Source organism: Schistocerca americana, chromosome X, assembly GCF_021461395.2.
Source record: "Schistocerca americana isolate TAMUIC-IGC-003095 chromosome X, iqSchAmer2.1, whole genome shotgun sequence".
Taxonomy (NCBI): domain Eukaryota; kingdom Metazoa; phylum Arthropoda; class Insecta; order Orthoptera; family Acrididae; genus Schistocerca; species Schistocerca americana.
This window is the reverse complement of record NC_060130.1, coordinates 329,754,279-329,773,378: the sequence shown is the minus strand read 5'-3', so window position 1 is coordinate 329,773,378 and position 19,100 is coordinate 329,754,279.

The following is a 19,100-nucleotide window of genomic DNA, read 5'->3' as shown; positions in this document are numbered from 1 at the left end:
CTACAATTATGTTATCTAATATAGAAATAAAAGTTTTTTAGAAAATAATATATCAATGGTTTCCTTTTAGTCTATGTAATTGTATGTATGGGAGGTTTATTTTCTCCTTTTAATTTTACTTAAAAATTAATTTAAGGTAAAAGTGTAACTGTAATTACATACATCATTACAAAATTCGTTTTATTAGTATTAATGATTATTTAATTTTACATGCTGATCAAACGTTCCAGATACCCGTTTTTCCTTTTTCGTTTTTCTTAAAAATAATTTAATTTAACATTTATTACTTACATATATCACCAAATATTTTATTTTTATATTAATTGATTTTGTAATTGTATCTTCTTATCAAAACTTTTAGCTACTTGTTTTTTGGAAACACAAAAGGATTAGCTAATAAATTATCACAAAACAAGCAAAGTACTTCTCTCTATTCATATCAAATATAAACATTTTATTCATGAAAGACTTGCATTCTAGTTGTTTTTTGTTATTTGTCTTTCCCATTTTCCTGAAATTTTTCTAATGTTGAAATGTAATAATTTGGCATAATCTGTGCCAGTTGCTGCAGGTATGCAATGGATACAAGTGAGTTTTACTGATTAAAGAAATTATTTATAATACAATGGATAGATTATGTGTTTGTAAAATGAAATGCAAATTCTCAAGCCCTTTTTTGCGAATTGGTGAAACTTAAATAATAAATCAGGATTAGCTACACTCCTGTTTCTATTTGTGTATTACACTTAAAGGGTTACTGTATTTTTGACTCTATTCGATATGATCTTATACCTCAATCATCAGAGAATCTGTTTAGAGAATTGCTCTCTTGATTTATAATTAAGAAATGTATCAGGCTGCAGTACAGCTTGTACTTAAGATTGGAGTGGTTAAATTATATTTTCCATAGTGGATTTGATGGTGAAAAGCTGTTAATCGAGAAGGATTTTATAGTACTTCGATTTACTTGATTTAACTGGAATTAGCTCTGAGGTTTATTCATTACTTTAACAAAAATTTGTGATAGACTGCCCTCAATTACGATTAATCAAAACGTGATAGATGTTCTACACAATTTAGCTAGGAAGAGGTTCAAATAAACTTATTAGTAAAGTCTTTACCTCACACAAACAATTGTTCTGATCATACCCAAATACATTTATAAGTAATTATGTTTACTTCACTTTTGTTCATTATATTCTTTATTGTAATTATATTATTTTAATCTTATTGTTTTAAATCTTTATGTGGATTTAATAAAGTAAATTAGACGTCTTGCACCTTTTGTATTGGGGTTTATCATAATTTTGCTGCATATTTACTTGTCTCACTTCACAAAAAAATGTATATTTAATGTACCTTAATCAGTTTTGAGTTATTTCTAAGTATGGAATGTTAATGATTTCTTAAGATATCTAGTTTCTTAAATAAGAATTTAGTAGTTTATGATAGGTTTATTTTCATTGAACTTGTATTTTCTTTTCCATTAACATTAGTAAAGTGAAATTTGTTTATTTTAAAATATAATAGTAGGCATTGAACCATCCATCGTTTACATATACTAGATTTACACAATCAAAGTAATGCTTCATCAGGCACTACATTTTTTAATTAACAACTAAAAGAAACCCTCTTTCTTAAATATATAAGTGTTATATTAACCCACTGTCATTTAATTATTATTTTAAGTATCATTTTAATATAATGAATGATAGTAATTATAGTTATAAGTATAATTACAATTATATAATTTTCTAGGTATAGTTTGCTTTACAAATATAAAATTAAAATTCATACTAATTAATTGGATATTATTAACATATTTCTTTGAAATGGTTTTAACTGCCTATATTTGTTTAAAGGGACATTGTTTGTTTTGCTCAAAATTGTTAATCATTCTGTTATATGCAAGTTTTGTTAAACTAAATGTTCTTTTTGGAGTAATGGATTTGGTATCAGCATACTTTGTGTCTGCAGTTGCAGTTATATGAGTAATACCAGTCAAATAGTATTTGTTAATTGTTGATGAGAGTGTTAAATTAAAAGTTTTTAATGTGATATGGCAATTGTTTTCTGGCCCTTTGTATGAATTGGTAAAATTTAAGTAATAAACTAGGAATAGCTATACTAATATTTGAAATGTTAATTATAATTACCATGTTCCAAATAGTTAAGATCATCAACCCTGAAGAATTTGACTGTATCCCTTTCCATTCAGGGGAACCTACCCCATTATTGATAACACAAAATTTACTATACTTAATTTTACATGTTGCTATATCTCCATTATCAGAGAATCTTGTTGAAGATATCATTCTCTTGATCTATATTTATAAAATATTTCAGACCAAGTTGCAGCTTACAATTAAGAGGAGAGTGTTTATGATAAATTGTTGATGACAATGGATTTTATGATGAAAAACCATTATTGAAAGACAATTTGATAAAATCAAATAATTTAGTTAATTTAACCCATATTGACATTGCCAGTCACACTCATCCTTGGTTAATCTATTTATGATATTTGTGATAAAGTAGCTTCAACTAAGATGTGATTACTTGTAACACAGTAGATGTCCTGGAAACTGTTTCTGGGAAAGGTTCAAGATGAAACTTGTTGGTGAAGTCCTCACTTATACTGAAAATTTTTGTCTTCAAATCATGATATTTTGATTATTAAGCACATTATATTAAAATTTTGCTTACTTTATTATGTAACAGAAAAAAATTTATTGTGTTTCTATTCTCTTAGAAAACTTTATAGCAATGATTTCTTATATAATAGGTTACTGTTTTGTAAGTGGTTTATGAAATATTAATGCAAAATATTAAAGCAAATTTAATTTCTTATTCTTTAATAACAGGGTTTATCAAAATTTTGTTATCTATTTACTTATCTCGATTTATGTTGATTTACAAAATATATGAAGGCAATGCCTAATAATAATTGCTCAGGTATTTGTAGAAATAAAATGTTAATTCTTTTAAAAGATAACAAGTTTCCTAAGAAAAATTTTAATTTTTACAGTTAGTTTGTCGTTCAGCACAAGTGACCAGAGAACCCACCTCTTACATTGTACTTAACTACACAAAAGGTTCTGCCAAGGCAGACAGAAACTTCTTTGCTGCCCACTACAAGTCTCCTGAAGTTGGCTATGCTGTGGCAATAGCAGACTTCCTTACTCTGGTGTATATACACACTCCCATTCATACATTAATTTAATCACATATGAAGAGAAAAGGACAGGACATTGGGATATAGTGCAGTTACATCTTAATTATGTGTGTGGGCCTCCGAGAAGCTGTGATAAATTAATGAACTTCTCACTAATTCATCTTAATCAGACGAGTAGGAGACAAATATGACTTTAAATATGGAAAACACGTAAATTGTGGACGATGTGAATACACTCAGCTGCTCAGTTTTCTTATACAGAGGGAATTCATTAACTGACACTGCATTTTTAAGGTGGCAGAGGTGAATAAATGAAGTTATTCTTATTGCAAAATAATTTAGAGTCTCTCACAGAAGCCCTTCAATAGCAATTGAATTTAGTACTAAATTATATATGTATACACATGTCAAAAAAAAGTTTTGCATCATCCCAGTTCCCAGAACTGCTGAAGATAGACGCTGACTGTGGATATTGTATCACAGACACAGTGCTTTTGATTGTTCAGAGATGTCACTAAACCTAGCCAAAGATGTCAACAACCATGCATGAGCAGCGCCTATTAGACGGAGGGGGTCCAAGAGCTGATCAGTTCCAGTCATTCCACCAGGAAAGAGGTACACAGCTAGTGTTGTCTGTAGTTCGACCATTCCTAAACGGTAAATACCGCAGTTCGATCGCGTCTGCATTGTTACTTTGTGCCAGGACGGGCTCTCAACGAGGGAAGTGTCCAGGCATCTCGGTGTGAACCAAAGCGATGTTGTTTGGTAATGGAGGAGAGACAGAGAGACAGGAACTGTTGATGATGAGCCTCAATCAGGCTGCCCAAGGGGTACTACTGCGGTGGATGACCGCTACCTACAGGTTATGGCTCATAGCATCCCTGACAGCAATGCCACCACGTTGAATAATGCTTTTCATATGGCTACCAGCCCCTGTGGACAGAAGATTCTAGGTGCTTGAGTCCAGAACCGAGCAGCTGCTGCGGTCGCGGGTTCGAATCCTGCCGCAGGCATGGATGCGTTTGATGCCCTTAGGTTAGTTAGGTTTAAGTAGTTATAGGGGACTGATGACCTCAGATGTTAAGTCCCATAGTGCTTAGAGCCATTGAACCATTTTGAGCACCCACAGGACGTCGGGTTATGGCTCACACTATGCGCAATAGGCTGCATGATGCACAACTTCACTCCGATGTCCATGGCGAAGTCCATCTTTGCAACTACGACAACATGCAGCCTGGTACAGATGGGCCCAACAACATGCCGAATGCTCCGCTCAGGATTGGCATGACGTTCTCTTCACTGATGAGTGTTGCATATGCCCTCAACTAGACAGTCGTCAGAGACGTATTTGGAGGCAACCCAGTCAGGCTGAACACCTTAGACACATTGTTCAGCGAGTGCAGCAACGTGGAGGTTCCCTGCTGTTTTGAGGTGGCATTATGTGGGGCTGACGTATGCCACTGGTGGTCATGGAAGGCGCCATAACGGCTGTACGATATGTGAATGCCATCCTCCAGCTGATAGTGCAACCATATCAGCAGCATATTGGCAAGGCATTCGCCTTCATGGATGACACTTCGCGCCTCCATCGTTCAAATCTTGTGAACGACATCGCTCGACTAGAGTGGCCAGCATGTTCTCCAGACATAAACCCAATCGAACATGCCTGGGATGGATTGAAAAAGGCATTGCCATTGAGGAGTGGCACAATCTGGACCAACAGTGCCTTGATGAACTTGTGGATCGTATGCCACAACAAATACAGGCATGCATCAGTGCAAGAGGACGTGTTACAGCATATTACAGGTACCGATGTGCACAGCAGTTGGGACCACTACCTCTGAAGGTCTTGCTGTATTGTGGTACAACATGCAATGTGTGGTTTTCATGAGCAATAAAAATGGTGGATATGATGTTTATGTTGATCTCTATTCCAGTTTTCTGTGCTGGTTCTGGAACTCTTGGAACCGAGGTGATGTAAAGCTTTTTTGATATATATATATACATACAGGGTGTTACAAAAAGGTACCGCCAAACTTTCAGGAAACATTCCTCACACACAAATAAAGAAAAGATGTTATGTGGACATGTGTCCGGAAACGCTTACTTTCCATGTTAGAGCTCATTTTAGTTTCGTCAGTATGTACTGAACTTCCTCGATTCACCACCAGTTGGCCCAATTGAAGGAAGGTGATGTTGACTTCGGTGCTTGTGTGGACATGAGACTCATTGCTCTACAGTACTAGCATCAAGCACATCAGTACGTAGCATCAACAGGTTAGTGTTCATCACGAACGTGGTTCTGCAGTCAGTGCAATGTTACCAAATGCGGAGTTGGCAGATGCCCATTTGATGTATGGATTAGCACTAGCCATGGCGCGGTACGTTTGTATCGAGACAGATTTCCAGAACGAAGGTGTCCCGACAGGAAGACGTTCGAAGCAATTGATCGGCGTCTTAGGGATCATGGAGTATTCCAGCTTGTGACTCGCGACTGGGGAAGACCTAGAACGACGAGGACACCTGCAATGGACGAGGCAATTCTTTGTGCAGTTGACGATAACCCTAATGTCAGCGTCAGAGAAGTTGATGCTGTACAAGGTAACGTTGACCACGTCACTGTATGGAGAGTGCTACGGGAGAACCAGGTGTTTCCATACCACGTACAGCGTGTGCAGGCACTATCATCAGCTGATTGGCCTCCACAGGTACACTTCTGCGAATGGTTCATCCAACAATGTGTCAATCCTCATTTCAGTGCAAATGTTCTCCTTACCGGTGAGGCTTCATTCCAACGTGATCAAATTGTAAATTTTCACAATCAACATGTGTGGGCTGACGAGAATCCGCACGCAATTGTGCAATCACGTCATCAACACAGATTTTCTGTGAACATTTGGGCAGGCATTGTTGGTTATGTCTTGATTGGGCCCCATGTTCTTCCACCCACGCTCAATGGAGCACGTTATCATGATTTCATATGGGATACTCGACCTGTGCTGCTAGAACATGTGCCTTTACAAGTACAACACAACACGTGTCTCATGCACGATGGAGCTCCTGCACATTTCAGTCGAAGTGTTTGTATGCTTCTCAACAACAGATTCGGTGACCGATGGATTGGCAGAGGCGGACCAATTCCATGGCCTCCACGCTCTCCTGACCTTAACCTTCTTGACTTTCATTTATGGGGGCGTTCGAAAGCTATGGTCTACGCAGCTCTGGTACCAAATGTAGAGACTCTTCGTGCTCGTATTGTGGATGGCTGTGATACAATACGCCATTCTCTAGGGCTGCATCAGTGCATCAGGGATTCCACGCGACAGAGGGTGGATGCATGTATCCTCGCTAACGGAGGACATTTTGAACATTTCCTGTAACAAAGTGTTTGAAGTCACACTGGTACGTTCTGTTGCTGTATGTTTCAATTCCAAGATTAACGTGATTTGAAGAGAAGTAATAAAATGAGCTCTAACATGGAAAGTAAGCGTTTCTGGACACATGTCCACATAACATATTTTCTTTCTTTGTGTGTGAGGAATGTTTCCTAAAAGTTTGGTCGTACCTTTTTGTAACACCCTACATATATATATATATATATATATATATATATATATATATATATATATATATATATATATATATATATATATTCTTTGAAAGTCAATGAAGGTCAGAAAGGTGGGATGAACATCCATTTACAGAAGGTGTTCCAAGTGATGACCATTGGTATCAGTGCAGTGCTACAATCTTTTTATCATCGATTGAGTGATATTCCTTATCGCTTCAGCACCTGTTGAAGCACATCCTCTGACTATTTTCTCTCGTATATCGTGCAAATAGTAAATATTCGCTGAATACGGCATATCCAGGTATCGTGACATTAACATGTAAACACCATTCAACGGTTTTGCAATACGATACTTATAGGAATGGTAAGACTGGTATCGCCGATTCAAGTGAATGTGAATCACGTATTCCTTTGAAGAACAAGTCGATATGCATCTCATTTATGGAGAATGCCAACGAAATACAGAGAGAGCTAGAGACTTATAAGCTGAAAAATATCCTCAATGTACTCTCCCTATATGTCGTACATTTAAATATGTGTCTGATAAATTGAGAACAACTGGATCTTTAACGCATCAGAAACATATCTGGCAAAGGAAAGTTACTAACGAGGTTCAAAATGGCTCTGAGCACCACGCGACTGAACTTCTGAGGTCATCAGTCGCCTAGAACTTAGAACTAATTAACCTAAGGACATTACACACATCCATGCCCGAGGCAGGATTCGAACCTGCGACCGTAGCGGTCAATCGGCTCCAGACTGTAGTGCCTACTAACGAGGAAATGGAAATTGGCTCTCTTGCCACTGTGGTTCGAAATCCTTGTGTTAATTTTCATCCAATCGCAAAGAAATCTCTCATGAGCCAGAGTAGTGTTGTTCATGTTCTGCATCACCATAAATGTCGTCCTTACCACATCAGTCTCAACCAAGTATTAACTGGTACGGATTGTATGTGTCGCACTAAATTCGGTCGATGGGCTCAACTTCAGATTCAGAGGGATTATTATTAATTTGATTTTATTACTGATGAGACTACATTCATGACCACGGAAATGGTAATTTGCATAACATGTGTTATTGGGCAACTGAAAATCCCAGTTGGCTGTGGCAAGTCGCACAGCAAAAACCATGTTCTGTGAGTGTATGGTGTAAGATTATGGAGGGCAGAATTACAGGCCACTATTTCATCAAAGGAAACCTTAACAGTAGGAAGTACACGACATTCCTGCAAGAAACATTAGGTCTGTTATTGGAAGAAATACCTTTAGGAACAAGCAACAGAATGTCATATCAATACAATGGGCATCTGCACATTTTTCACCGATGGCTAGAAATGAGTTGCTGATACAATTCCCAAATCGTTGGCTTGGACATGGAGGATATGTGTCGTGGCCAGCTCGTAGGCCAGACTTAATGCCTCTGGATTTTTTTGTGGGGATTTGTAAAAGACATTGTTTATAAAGACTTCCAACTACACCTGAAGATACACGAGACAGAATTGTGAGAGCATGTGTATCGATAAGTGCTGAAGTGTTGGATTAACACTCAAACCATGATAAGGAGATTGTAGCACTGCATTGATACCAACGGTCATCACTTCGAACATCTTCTGTAAATGGACGTTCATGCCACCTTTTTGACCTTCATTGAACTTCAACAACGTTACTGTTACACTGATGCGTGGCTTAATTGCCGCTTCATGTATGCTAAAATGATATTTGACATCTTTAGTCAGACATTTAACTAATTTCTTAATTTTCTGCTGTTGTTGTATTCAATGAACATTACGGTAATCACCCCTGTGGCTATTCTGAATGGTGGCAAATAATGTGTTCACTTACTTTTTTGTCATATTACAATTTCTACATTACCACTCCCATCCTATCCTGTTCATGTGAATGAACTTGTGTGAATGTGGTAGTTCAAATTTTACGTGTGTAGTTTCGTTTGGTAGATGTGACTTGTAGTAGGCGGTGCCAACCTTAGAGAGAGGGTGAGGTGACTGACATTTGTTAGAGAGTCGAAGATAGTGTCAGTCAGCGGGTTGGCCGGTCAAGTTGGCAACAGCCAGAGGGGTGTCTTCCTGCTCTGGAGGCTTGTCTTTTGGAAGTCGCGGAATGGTGAGTGGTTGGCGCGCTTTTGGTCAGTGATTGGGACAGAGCCGGAGGATGGATGGAGCCTGTGCAGTATCGCACAAGGATGGGTAACAGTTTGAAAAAATAGTGGTGCATTTGTGTTTTGTCGGAAATAAATGTGAATATGAATACCACAATGCACCACGACAAAAGGTATAAATCTGTAAATTTCAATTATTGAGTCATAAGAAGTGATAGAAACTTCAGTGATGATAGCATGTGCGGATGAAAAGGAAATGTTCGATTAAGAGTTTTAGCCACATTATTTGGGCTCATGCTTTTGAAAATTAATTGTGTTTTCGTTTTGTAATACTCTGATGTAAATTATATGGGGTTCAGTTCAATAATTTCGGTCGTTTCATTGTCGCTTCGGCCTTGTGGCGCGAAAATACTATCGCAATGGAAATTGTGTTAACCAATAAAGGCTCAGTATGTGTGTGTGAGTTTTCCAAAGCAAATGAAGTGCGCTAACACATCTGTAAGGGGGTTCATTAAGATTTTTATGCATTTTTGATAAAAGAGCTTACGATAACTTGTGGGGGGGGGCGTTAAAACACGTGGCGGAGGCCTCACTTTCTCTCGGAATTTTGTTGCCAGGTTCTATCATATTACAGTGAAATTCACGATAAACATCAGTAATAATTCGGGACAAAATGTAGTATAAGCTGTATGATAAATTTTTTCAGTATTTTTGGGGCTTTCGTTTGTGATGAACTTGTCCGTATTCTTCAGTGCGGGACACAGACAAACATTAACGTAGTATTTTGGGGAGCAGTATTCAGTTTATTTGTGTCAAATCTGAATTACTATTCCTTTAATGCATGTATAACTTGTAGCATTTTTCGTTGTTTGCTAAGGAAACGCACCCACGTGGTAGCGAATTTCAGTACGGTAATGCGTGTGTATGATTACTAGCCGCCACAGCATACCATAACTGTACATAATCGAATAAAAATAAATCAATCAGTGTATTCCCTTTTTTTCTTGCATGGAGTTAAGAGTAATTAGTTAAATGTCTACATGTGGCACAGTCAGTTCTCAGCCCTGTCCTACTTTCAGTGGCATACATTCAGTGATTACTACATATTTATTAGAGCCTTGCTTTGTCCACAAGCGCAAGTACCTCACCCATTATCTGAAAGTTGCACAGTTTTACAAAAAAAATATTTTGAATTGTGATTAGTGCATCCTGCATGTAGGTTCGTTACTAATCAAGCTTGAATGTACGAAATTTATCCCTTTTCCTAGTCATTTGGTAATGAACACGTAATTGAAACTAAATTTGTGACCTAGTGAGACCACTATGAAATATCATGTATGGTAAAAATAAAGCCAAATTATCATGTTAGCTGAAATTTCCTTTGGATCTGGATAAGGATGCATTTTCCTTTCAATTGGAGCTGTACAGTATGCAGCAATAAAAAAATTATTTTCTTAATTTTCTTGGGTGTTTTGAAAAAAATCTTTCACTCGCCAAATGCATGTACCCCCACTTCTTTGATTGTCCTCAATATTTAGGTCAGGATTTCAGCTGCATTTCAGTCAATTTAATCAAATAGTGCATTTTTATTTAATTTAGAGATTTACAGTCTGAATAACAAGGAGGTTAGTAATACATGATGAAGGTTGGGGTGTGCCATAACGAATGATCAAGTCAGGGCGATATAAAAAAATATAAAAAGAAAAAGTAAATTCTGTTGTGCATAAATAAATAAATCAATCCTATATTAAACTTACAAAAGAAAACTTCAACACATCATTGGATTTGTCTCGATGGCTGCTATCAGAAAATAAGTACCAAACTAAAGTATCCCATTTTAAAAAACAAAGCTGACCTTCATATCTCTGAAGCAGCCCCACCCCATCATATTATGGCCCCTGTGGTTCCATATGATTTTTGTCCCACAAACGTTTCAGCTCCAATCATACTTTTTGAGTTATTCTTGGTGTCAATAGTTAGTGACTCACTCCCCCACATATATATAAGACATTATAAGTGAATTAATATTATGCACATTTAGAGTTAGAGTATTATAGTATATACATCTTGAAATAATATTGTAATTTAATCTGTCTTTTATGTTCACAGAACAGAAAGATTGAATGATAAAGACAATAGCACAATAAATTTATCATGAAAGTAGTTCCATATTTTTCTTCACTTATATATAACAGAGAAAGCTTTGTCGACATTAATGACTTGTGTAATTAATTTTTTAGGTTCTTGCTTACTTTTATTTATTTTCTTGAAATTTTTGTGTTGTTCTATGCTAATTGACTACATTTGATTAAAGGGACATTGATGTACTTTCATACTGAGAATTATCAAAATCTTCGTATTTAATTATCTCAGTTTAGGTAAATTTACAAAAAATGTGTAGTTCATGACTCGTGATAAGTGGCGAGTTACCTGCAGAACTAAAATGTTATTCGTTTCATAAGATACATAGCGAACTGAAAAAAATTATTTTTATAGTTGATCTCCTTTATTTGACTTTTTAAATACATTTGCTGACTTAATGATTCTTTAGGAAGAAGCTTAATAGTTATTAACCTTTAATTTGCTTACTGTAAAACATAGTAGCAGGCTTTAACCAGCTAACTTTAGGATTTACCCATTTTAAGGTATCAAGATAACCCTTTATCAGGCTCACCATTTTCATTATTTAACAGAAAAATTTTAAGTATTTTTTAATTTGTATGTGCATTGGCCTCATTCAGTCTACTTAATTTTATGTATTGGGGTATTAATTTATCATTTTCTGATATTATTTTAAAAAGATAACTTTGTTTATCATCTTAACATTAATTTCATATGTTATTTAGGTTAAACTTCATTAATACTAATTTATCGCTTAATGTTATATCAATATCAAAAGTTCCAGCTCATATATTTTTATATACAAAAATTGTTGTCTAAGAAATTATTTATAGTAATATAATTAAATGTTTTACAGCATTTACATGTTAAATGACTGGAGTTGATTTGAAGAAAATGTTTTTGTGATTCATTATTGTATGGCTTTCCCTACTGTGAAGACCATCATTTAAGTGAAAACAGTAGAGAATAATATTTACATAGTGATGGTTCAGGGATGCATTTTGTCAAATATTTGACAGCTGTAAATTGTTATCTTATAAAACTTCTAATGGTATAATACATACACTGTATTACAAGTTCCATATTTTATTTGTATATATATAACAGAAAAACTGTTGTTGTCATGAAGAACATCTTGAAATATTGTAATCAAATGATTTAAAGAATAAATGAATAATGCAATATATGATACATGAGGGAAGTTCCATATTCTTCTTTAGTTGGTTGGTTGATTTAAGGGAGGGAACCAAACAGTGATGTAATCCATTCCATCAGATTAGGCAAGGACGGAGAAAGAAGTTGTCCATGCCCTTTCAAAGGAAACATCCTGACTGTTGCCCGATGCAAAGTAGGGAAATCATGGAAACCTAAATCAGGATGGCTGAATGTATGTTTGAACTGTCATCCTCCTGAATGCGAGTCCAGTGTGCTATCCATTGCCCAACCTCACTCAGTATATGCATCTTTATTTATATATAATGGAGAAATAGTTCTTGTGTGAATGACCTGTGATTTAATTTTCTTATTCATTGTTCTTTACTTTCTTAAAATATTTATGGTATTATAAAATAACTGCCTTTACTTGTTTAAATGGCCTTTATTTGCTCACTCAAAGTTTGTGTATTGTTTATTTATTCAGTTTATCTTTGTTTGTATGTATTTTTTGTTAGACTAAATACTCTTTTTGCTGGACTTATAGTTAGCAACCATTTTCATTTCGAAATAACTCTCGCCCTTAGCCACTGCTATATGAGTGATACAAGTAGATATCTACATCTACATATACATATATACTTCGCTAGCCACCAAGCGGTTTGTGGCGGAGGGCACAATATGGGCCAAAGTCATGTTTCCACCCATCTGTTCCACTCGTGGATCGCTCGAGGGAAAAACGACTGTCTGAACCCCTCAAAACGAGCTCTAATTTCCCTTATCTTTGAATGGTGATGATTGTTTGATTTGAAAGTTGATGGTAATAATATATGTTCTACATCCTTGGTGAACATCGGATTTCGGAATTTAGTGAGCAGCCCCTTCCACTTAGTGCCCTGTCTATCTGCAAGTGTGTCCCACTTCAAACTTTCTAGGTGAGTTGAAACAGTCTCGCGATGGCTAAATGTACCAGTCACGAATCTTGCAGCTCTTCTTCGGATTTTCTCAATCTCTTGAATCAGACCCAACTGGTAATGGTCCCATATAGATGAACAATACTCTAATATATCTCTATCTAATAGATTTTTATTGTCCTTTTTTTAAATAATAAACTAGAAATAGCTCTTATTTTAAAAGTTAAATATACTTACCAGTTGCTATTGGGTGAGTCCTTAACCACAAAAAATTTGGTTGCATCCATCCATTCAGAGGAACCCCTTGGTTCACAATGTATGGTTGATTCAACTTAATATACATCTTTATGTATTTCTGTTACCAGAAAACATTGTAGAGTTACAATCTTCTATGTTTAGAACAATACATCAAGGTACAGTTATAGTTAAGCGGTGTTGTGTTAAACTAGATTGAGGTTTATAGCGGATTTTATGATGAAAAACTGTTAATAAACCTGTACTAGATTGTAATTTAATTTAATGAATTTAAATGGTTTTTCACACTCAGTCTTTTTTATTCTATCAAAAATTTTAATAAGGTATCTTCAATTAAGATGGGGTCTGTTTTAATGAGATACATGTTTTTCTAGGAAAATATAATTTATTAGTAAAGTATTTCACTTATACTGCTAATTCTACTGTGACAATCAGGCAATTTTAAAAACTGATTCTGCTATATTAAATATAGCACATTTCATTATTTAACTGAAATATTTTTCTCGAAAGAAGTTGCGGATATAATTTATTAGTAAATTATTTCACTTACACTGTAATTACATCTGTGCAAATCGGCATGTTTGAGTATTAATTACGTTATATTAAATTTTTCCTTATTTTATTAAGTAACAGAAATAATTCTAATGTACTTTAATGTTTTCTTAAATTTGGTAGAATTCGTTTTTATATCATAGCTCAATGGTAATATGTTTTAATTAATATTAATTTAAATTTACTGAATAAAATTTCATTTTTTGTACCCTGTTCATTGGGGTTACTCAAATTGTGCGTATTTATGTATTCCTCACGATTTAGGTGATTTAGAAAAATATATAGTTAAAGTATTTAAGTTGCTGTTACATTATTTGTACAAATGAAACATTATTTGTTTCCTAAGATATTAAGTTACTTAAGAAAAACTATGGTTTTATGTTTGTTTTTATTTAATCTCTAGATACAAAAATTTATGTACTTTAAGTAGATATGATTTTAAGTTATTAACCTTGTATTAATATGGAACAAATTATTTATATTAAGATAATTAAATATTTTACAATATTAATCTATGATTATGAAATAACAAAATTTAATTAATGGTATGACTCTATGAATTTAATCAATTATTACAACTATGATGTTATTATTACCTAATCATACCTTTAAAATTCAGCATTATACTATCAAACATACTACTATATAATTAATTGAATTTTTTTAACATATTAAATTAAAGTATGTATTATATTTATTTAAGTTGTAATGTTACTTAGTCTTTCTTCATTGCTATAGAATAACAAAATTAAATTATAAAGACAACAATATAATATATTTAATGTAACAAAAGCTCCATATCTTTATTTATATATAACAGTGAATTCGTTCCTGTCATGAAGTAATTGTGTTCTGATCTTGTATTATTAAATGAATAAAAGATTAAATGATAAAGACATTAATATAATAAAATATTACCACTAATTTCTCAACATTGTTTATTATAAGTGGCATGTGTTAGAGTAAATGTTCTTCTAGTAGAAATCTGTTTTAATTCTAGGCATTAACAAGTGATTTTCTTTCAGCATAATTCGTACCAGCAGCCCCATTTCTACTGTTGGTAGAAGTAAACATTATTGGTTGAGGTGGATATTTATAATAATATGGTTATATTATGGACTTGTACCACGAAATGTTCAACTTTTTATTGCCCCTTTCAAGAAATGGTGAATCTTAAATGTTAAAATAGGAATAGCTACCCTGATATTTACAATGTTTATTATAATTATGAGGCTACTATAAGTTAATACATTTCAACACAAAGAATTTGGCTCTTTGTCATCTAATTAGAGATCCTCCCAACAATTCATAATTGATGGTGATTAACTTACTTTATATCTTTATATATCTCCATTAACTAGTGAATTTTTTGAATAAATTTCCTCATAATTTACAATCATAAATAATTCAGTCAAGATGCAGCTCTTCTTGAAGAGTTGACTGGATACAATAAATTTTTGTTGTGATATGATTCGGTGGTGAAAACAGACAATGACAGTCGGTTTATTAGTAATTTTATTAAGTAAACCTAAATGATATCGACTATGATGTGTGGAAATATCACAATTCACGCTCATTACTGATTATTCTGTCAAATATTTTTGATAGGACAACTTCAGTTTAGATGAGCTAAGTCATGATGTAGTTGACTGAAGCAAATAAAGTCTATTAAAACAAATATTACCAATTATTTCAAGACATCTAAAAGTTTCATGTATATGAAGAAAAATAAAAATATTAAAAAAATAAAAACACAAACTTCATAACGTGACAAGCTTTACATTATATACGTAAGTAAAGAAAACTATGGAACATGTTTGATCATAAACATATTATATATATATATATATATATATATATATATATATATATATATATATATATAAAGTAATGTTCCTATATATATATAAAAAGTAATGTTCCTTTTCTGTTAATAACAATGAAAGGTTAAATAATATGAGTTATTTAAATTAATATAAACAACGAATTGAGCTAAAATGAAATGAATTAACACTTACTCTTTATCTGATAAAGTTTAAAGTTATTTACCTGACAATGTTACGTATTAGTTTAATTATACTAACATATGTTACTGTATACACAATTTTTATATTGAATAACAAAAATGGGGTGTCTGTTAAAGAGTCATTTTGGGGGATGCTAAAACAAGTATACCTTAAAGACGGCAAGTTCAAACCTAGAGTTATATCTTAAAATAATGGAATCATAGGTTAGTAACTTCAAAGTTCGTTACCTACAGAATAAACGAGTTAATATTCGTATCTAAAAATTAAATAAAACAAACTAAATAATTAATTTATTTCATAAATAACTAAATCCCTTAGGAAATAATTATCATTTCATTTCCACAAATAACTCAACATAAATAGGATCAACATAAATAGGATCATAATTACTGTCATGTTATTTGTGTAAATTACATATAAATGATTTTCTAAGAAATCTAGTTGCTTAAGAATATTTTTAACTTTTTCGTTAGTTTAGCTTCATCTATTTTAAAGAGCAAAAATGTTAATGTATATTGTTTAAGCGATGAGGTTTGAAGTCATTAACTTACAATTGTTATATAATAAAATAATTATGCTAACATATTTAAATAGTAATTCAATTATAAAATTAATTAAGTTTTTATATTACATATGTCCTATTTCAAGACATGTGGCATATGAAATATTAAAAATTTACGTATTTTTATAATTTTATTAGTACAATCAATTATTATAATAAGAGTTACATAATTTCTTAATAATATATTAAATTTAGTCATGTATACAATACTATAATAAAAGCTGGAAATATTATTAATATGTTGAGTTAAAGTACTGATTTATTACTTTAAATAATACAGTCTATGCGATCTTTAGTATTAACAGTATAGAGAGGTTAAATGATAGAATCTATTAGGTAATATACTTTCATTTTCTAACTATGGTATATTTAATTTGTTGTAGCTTTTGTAGTGATACAGCACCATTAGAGAGGGTATAGAAATTCACATCACAGACAGTCTCATCAACCAAGATTGTGGGTATATTGTCAGTGAGCCTTGAGGACCACCACTGAGTCGAGTTACAAAGATTTGTAGCAAACAACTTGACCACCACCAAACTACCAAACTTTGTGACTTCCCTCACAGGTACTATATATCTATATAAGATTTGAAATTTGACAGTTGTTTCCTACTCATCACATATATCATATATTTTTAGAATTGGCACTCTTTTTTTAACTCTGTAATAAAGAACCCTTCCATTTAATTCTTATTTTGATGTTGGCTTACCAATGATTTGAGCCAATTTCGCTTTTGAAGGTGACAGTATAAACTGTCAAGTCTGGCAAAGTGAACCTAAAGAATGTTTCATTGTGCAGCTGATGACTAACCTTCTATCTTTGTTGAAATTATTTATAGTTACATATTTAAGAAATTTTGTGTTTGTTTATCTCATATCAAATACCATAATTAACAGAATAATATTAATAAGATATTAAATTGAAGAATTTTTTATTTTAGTTGAATCAATTTTATTATTAATGGAATAGGAATATTTAATTATACAGACAATAATATAATATATCATGATCTAGGACGAGGTTCAAGGTGGAACTCAATAGTGAAGTATTTCACTTCCACTGGAGTCCTTATTTCTAGATTATTAACGATGTTATATTTAATTCTCTTCATTTTATTATTTACTAGAAATAATGTTTTGTATTTTTATTGTCTTAGTATATATTGTGGAACTGATTTTTATATAATGGGTTACTGGCAGCGTAAGTTCTATATGGGTTATTACTTTAGATTTTTTGCAGAAAAATTTAAATTTTTTTATTAGTTTGTCTTCATTTCATTTTTCACAAATAAACGCTAACTTATTTACTGTTTATGGAATCAGCTTTAAATTTATTAACTTATCAACACCCACATGATTACTCTGCAATTCACAAAAAAGTGCCTGGCAGAGGGTTCACTGAAACACTATCAAGCTATTTTTCTACCATTCCATTATCAAATAGCATGCTGGAAAAAAACACGTAAATCTTTCGGTGTGACCTCTGATTACTCCTATATTACTAATATGATCTTTCCTCCCTATGTAGGAAGGAGCCAACAAAATATTTTATTACTCTCAGGGTATGGTTTCTGGTTGAAATTTTGCGAGAACATTCTGACACAATGAAAAAAAACTTTTTTTGATGACTGCTGCCACAATTCACGTATCACATCTATGCTTCTCTCCAAGATTTCCCAATCGAACAAAATGAGATAACCATCATTGAACTATTTCAGTGTCCTCTATCGATCCTATCTGATGTAGATTCAGCTTGGCACAGCTATACTCCAAAAAAGGATGCACTAGTGTCATGTAGGCTGTGTCTTCAGGACACCTTTTCCATTTTCTCAGTGCCCTGCCAATACATTTAATGTTAGGTTTGCTTCACCCACTACATTATCTATGTGATCATTCCAACTGAAGTTGTTATTAATTGTAATCTCTAAGTATTCAGTAGCATTTGCAGCGTTTACATTACTGAAGATAGTCCATAGACACACAGTTAGCTTAGAAGTCACTTGGGAGAGACAGTGTGAAAAGCCTTCTGGAAATCGAAAAATGTGGAATCAGTTTGACATCCCATGCCAGCAATGCTGTTTACTTCATGAGATTAAGATATAGTTGTGTTTTACAATAACGATATTTTCTGAATTCATGTTGGTTGATATCAGTAAACCATTTTCTTCGAGATAACTCATAATTTTCAAACACAATATATGTTCCAAAATCCTACTGCAAATTCGGTGATAGTGATATGGGTCTGCAATTCAGCAGATTACTCCCATTTCTGTTGTTGGGTATTGGTGTGGCTCACACAACTTTCAGGTCTTTAGGTACCGATATTTCAATGAGTGATCAGTTGTATCTGATTGCTAAATATGGAGCTAATTTATCAGCATAATCTGAGAGGAATGTGACTGGTATACATTCAGGACTGGAGGCCTTGCCTGCGCTAAGTGACTGAATCTGCTTTGCTAAACCAAGGATATCAACATCTCAGTTACTCAGATTTTCAGTTCTTATTGGTTGTAATTCTGGAATATTTACTTCATCTTCTTCAATAAAGGAAATTCGGAAAAACGTATTTAGTAAGTCTGCTTTAATGGCTCTGTCATTATTAACATCACTATTGTTATTGCACAGTGGAGGTATCGATTGTTTCTTTGGGCTAG